The sequence below is a fragment of the Bidens hawaiensis genome, unplaced genomic scaffold (genome assembly GCF_021521415.1).
Source record: "Bidens hawaiensis isolate Kalapana, Puna unplaced genomic scaffold, B.hawaiensis_p1.1 tig00009799_1, whole genome shotgun sequence".
Classification (NCBI taxonomy): domain Eukaryota; kingdom Viridiplantae; phylum Streptophyta; class Magnoliopsida; order Asterales; family Asteraceae; genus Bidens; species Bidens hawaiensis.
In genome coordinates, this window is record NW_027491733.1 from 409,435 (window position 1) to 415,434 (window position 6,000).

The following is a 6,000-nucleotide window of genomic DNA, read 5'->3' on the forward strand; positions in this document are numbered from 1 at the left end:
TAAATTCAACGTTAACTCAGGGGTGTTACTGTCCTTTTACATATTTGTTTACATTGTTATTATTATTACGTTGAGCTAAACCCCTTATATGATTAAAAATAAAGAAGAATAAACAAACGCATACTATATTGGATTCAATCATAAGAATCGTGAAGTGTTATATATGTTGAATTTAAAACGAGTTAACAATTTGAACGAAATTGGAAACAGTTGGGAAAAATCGAGGGTCTACTTGCGAAAAAAAATTATTTTTGGACAAAATTCGCAAATATGACCAAACCTCAGGGACGATTTTGGCACTTTACTCATATAATAAAGAAATAGTGAAAAGACATGTCTACCCCTTACTTAACGATTAAATTTAACGAGGTTAGTGATTTGGATGTAATTGGCAAGAATTAAGAAACGTGGAGGGTTCATATGCAAAAAATAAACTTTTTGGATTAAATTCGCATTATTTGCCAAACCACAAGGACGAAAATGGCACTTTACTCATATAATTATTTTCCCTCGAAAACTATGATATCCTAATATATGTAATAGATCAATAATTATTCACTTTTCTTTTACACTCTATTTATATTATTATATCTATATATTTTTATAAATATAAATATTAACATATTATTTTACTATATATGTCAAAATACATGATGAACTTCAAAAATCAACAACAAATTATGTTTATCAAAGACTGAAAATAATATAATTTTAAATGTTATCATTCACATATTGTACTATGTATATTGCAAAGATTATAAAAAAAAAAAAAACTCGAATATGCTTTCATTTTACAAAGTAATTTTTAATCATTAAATTATAAATATATGCTTAAAGGTTGATCAACTTTTTAAAAACCAATCCATTTATTTATTTATTATTATTATTATTGTAAATTGTCATATAAATTTATAAATTATAAATATATGCTTTAAATCTATCCATTTATTTTTACGGTTTATTTAGTAAACTATATATATGTTAAAATGTAAGGATAGCATATACGAATCATTTTCAGACATAACAATATTTTTCATACTTAATTTCATAGTTTTTTTTTATCAAAGATTGTTTCGGGTTATTTGTGGAACTTAAATTTAATTTTATGGGTCAAAAGTTGGTAAATAGATTGTTTGGTACAAGTTAACTACATTTAGGTTAAAATTTGTTATGGTTCAAAAATGAAAAAAATTAAGTATTTTTAAAAGTTTGATAATGCAAATAGATTTATCGTCAAATTTGTCGTGGGTTCAAATTGTTGACTTGAAAATGTCAAAAGTATAAAAGTTAGAATTTTAAACATGATTCGGGTTCCAAATTTATTTTTAAGGGCATTTTTTGAAATAATCAAAAGTTTTGGGATTTGGCAAATTGACTATTTTTCATTCGACTATTAAAATTTAAGAAAAGATTGCGAATACTTTCGACATGTCACCCCCATGTCTATCAATATTTCTAACTTTTATCAACTTTTAAATATTTATGTCAGCATTTAATTTTCATTCAACGGTGATCAGAATGTTGCATGGGAAGCATGTCATGCAAAACTTTTAAATATTTATGTTGTCATTACGACAAAGTCGAGAATGAAAATATTTATGGTGTAGCTTAGAAAAACATAGTTTTTGAAGAACATCCGTGCCACACCCCAACCTATGGCAGAAATCTCGGGGCGGAACCGTTGGTTCACAGCTTAAAAGGTACTATCATACAATTTAAATATGACAATATTTAATTATTTATTAATTTCAAAATTTCAATCAAGTACACAAAGTTTAAACAAATTACCAAAATAAAAATAGAATACAAATATCTTTTATCATTAACTAAGGCCTCTCTAAGTGTTTCTTTACCTTAGCTTCAAACCAAATGATTATCCTGCAAATGCATACAAAATAATATAGATTTGTCAACACGAGATTGAGTGAGAAAAGTCACCAGTTTTGATATAATAATGATATATAAATAAAATATTAAAACTGATATTGTGAGTACAAATCAATCAAACCATGAGCAAATAAAAGGAGTCAATTGACCATACCTCTCAAACATGGGCTATGACTATTATGACAAATACAAATAAGGGTGTCGGTTGACCATTCCTCTCGAACACGGGCTATGGCTACTATGATGGCGTATGATTATACTGACTTTCTAGACTTCTAATGAACCTCTCCGAAATGCGATAAATAAAATAACTAAACAAGTAGCAGTTACCATTCAATTGATAAACACACAATATTCACAGTTTGCTAGTGCGTATAATATATACTATGTAAATACGAATAGGTACGCAAATGTCCCCAAAACGTTTAAAAGTTGTAAAATATGGGTAGTGACTTCTCACCTTAACGATTAAGCGAATAACCGAGAGGTAGAATAAACGAGCAAAGTTAATGGGATAATTTTTCTGATCCAATCATACCTGAGACTTATACAAAATAAAATAGAGTCAAAACCGAGCACATAGTCGCTAGAATCAATCCAAACGGATGTATAGAACTTTGGTTATGAGGTTTTCAGCAAAAAAGCGAGCTGGTACTAACCAAAATTCGAACAGCAAGTCGGGAGTCGGGTTTTGGTCAATACACACAAAAGATCTAGATAAAACTAAAAGTCTTTTTCTACTGAAAGCTAATTCCGATAAGAAGTTAGAGAAATCGGATAGTCAAATATGTTGACTACTATGACTTAAATTGGTCGGAGAGCAATTGACCGACAAAACCCCATCAATCAATAAAATTAATTAAGGGCTTTTTTTTATTAGAAAAAATAAACATTTTTAATGAAGACAACTTACCTGAAAAGATGATGGAACAAAGAGATAAACAAGGTCAAAGAGTCTTAAAGCTTGAAAGTCAGTTGACGATTTATGATAAGGACGATTGGAATCTTCTCAACCTCCTCAGAAAATGGCTAAGTATGGACTTCAACAAGCCTAGATGATCGAGCATGGTTTTACTACTTCAAGCAAGGTCTTCAGAACCTTAATTGGTTAATTCTTCTATGTGTTAAGGCTTCGAGCAAGCTACACTTCAACGAGCAAGAGTATTCTTCTATCGAGCATGGATTACCAATCAAGCAAACAGCTTGATCATACAAGTTTTAACCAAGTGTTACGAGCACAGGATGATCGAGCACAAGGGGACAAGCATGGATGCAATAAGAAGATGTCACGTGATCAAAGCAAGGACTTCAAGCACAGTTCAGTTCCCAAGCAAGATTTACATCCGAGCATACTAAAGATTGCTGAATAAGTATAAATGAAGACATCAAGAAGAATGAGCTTGCTCGATGGACTAGTTCGAGCAAAGAATGGACCAGTCAAGAAGGATGAAGTCTACTGGAAGGGAATATCTTCTCTGAAGATATTCTAAGTAAAGTATGCTCGAGGATACTCATCGAGCATACCTAGCATAGTGAGCTTGCTCGAGCAAGATTGTTATCTTGCTCGAGGACTCAACACTTGTATTATTTTGTATTTCATTATGTAATGTTTAGGAACTTCTAGAAGGAATGTCAGGGTCTATAAATAGGGGTCCTAGGATACCTTTTAGGACATGGATTTCCAGACGGAATACAGGCTGGCACACACTGAATACGAAAAAGATTCCAAAGAATATTCTCTTTGTTTTCTCGTAAATCCGCCGCCGTCGTCACACGAAACCCTAGACATTCCTTTCACTGTTCCATTAATGATGTATTTAACACAGTGAATCTTTGTCTTTGAATGAGCTTTTATTGACTATCTATTACTGTTTTGTGTTTATTATTCACACTCTTTCGTTCCCACTCGTTGGATATCCTGATTCCGCCGGGATATTCAACAGGCCTTTGGGTAATCGAGTCGGTGTGTTCTTGTCAACCTTTTAAGTTTCACCCAACTCTCGGTCCTGACATGTGGTATCAGAGCTTGTGTAAGCTCGCTGAAGGCCACGGGACTGAGGGTGTGTGATAAATCTTGAAGCTTTACTCTGTTCTACCGCTACAAGATCTCAGATTTGACAAAAATGGAAGACCAGGAAGGTTCTACCAACAAGATTCCAAGGTTGCTTGGACAGGAAAACTTCATCAAGTGGAAGGTGCTCTTCGAAGCAGCCGTCAACTACAATGACCAAGAGCTTTGGACTTCCATCACTGAAGGAAACTATGTTCCCTCAATAGCTCCAAACAACAATGCCACCGTTGAGCTAAAAATGAAGAAACGAGACGATAAGGCTTTGTCTATGCTAAAGTTAGGGCTTTCTTGGGAAATTTTGACAACTGTCAATCATCATAGGACCGTAAAGGGTATGTATGATGCAGTTATCAAAATGTTTGAAGGGAACACTGAACTTAGAGACATCAAGAAAGACAGACTGAAGCAGCAACTTGACAGTTTCAAGTTTAAAGACGGAGAAAGATTGAAATCAGTCTTGCAGAGATTTATGACGATTGTTAACGATATAAGAACAACTGATTTACAAATCTCTGACTTTGAGCTGAACAAAAAGCTTTTATCATCACTGTCCGGGGAATGGTACACTGCTAGCAAGTTTATCAAAGAAAAGGCCAGTTTTCCGAACTTCAAGTTAGATGATGTGATTGCCTTTCTCAAGGCTGCAGAACATGAGATGATAGAGAACCATATGATTAGGGAGGACAAGCCAAGCTTTCAAGTGAACAATGCTCTTGTAGCACCAATGGGCAACCTCTCAATCAAGAACCATCAGCCTATCATTGAGGAACCATCAGACACAAGTTCAACCTGCAGTGGCCAATCCAGATTCAATGTTCAGCTGATTAAAAATGACACTCCCTCTGCAGCAAATGGGTAGCCAACATTCTTGCAGAACAATAATGCCCAAGGAACAGATTATCAAGCATTATTTTCCATAGTCATATCACGCTTTTGTAGCAAAGAATCTGATAAACACAAACATTGTGTAAGAAGATCTAGAACAAATAGATGCTGATGATTTAGAGGACATGGACATAAAATGGTAGGTAGCTATGTTGGCAGTAAGAAGCAAAAGGTTGTATAACAGAACTGGCAGAACAAGTTTCAATGGACCAAATGAAAGAATTGGGTTTGACAAATCAAAAGCCATCTGTTATAACTGTCAACAACCAGGTCATTTTGCTAGAGAGTGTAACATGCCCAAGCAAGTTGGCAATCAAGTTAACCAGAATCAATTCTATTAGAACCAGAACCAGAATTTCCAGCAAAGAAATCAAATTTCCAATCAAAACCCCTATCAAAATCAAAACAGAACCCAGTAACAAATATTTCAACCACAAAGAAACAATTAAATGAAGGTTCACTCAAATCAGAATAGACCAAATCAAAACAATGTGAACCAGCAGAGAGATCAAGGAAATGTAGCTGTTACAAGGGTGCCACAGGATGGAGAATTTGATTGGGGCAACCATGCTGCTAAGATGGAAAAGGAAAATGTTGCATTCATGGCCAAAGTGCATGACAAGCCTGAATCCTCAAACTCTCAGGTACAATCTGATATCTCAATTTTTGATCATCTTATTACAATTGATGAATTAAATCAGGAGATTGGAAAGTAGAAAACTGAGTGTGGGAGAAAGAAGTCTTCTTGAATGTCTATGAAGCAAGTGAAGCAACCTATGAAAGTCAAATCAAGGGACTTGAAGAGGATTGTATGATGGCATACCAAACCCAATCAAGAATGACAATTGAAATTGAAGGGTTGAAAAAGATGTATGCAGATGAGAAGATGAAGAATGTTGAATTGCTAATACAAATGAAATTCTTGAAGAACCTTGTTTCTACAGGCAACATTGTGGGTCATGTTGATAAAATGACTGATGAAGAGAAGTATAAAAAGGTGCCACCACCTTTTTGTGATAGCTACCCACTGAAGGTAGACAAGGAGAACAGAAGTGAGTATCTTAAACAATTCAAGAATGTCTTTGATGATAAGGCTGAGTTTGTTAAGCAGTATGCTGATGTATTTGTGGACAAAGATGGAGAGTTTGCTATAAAGC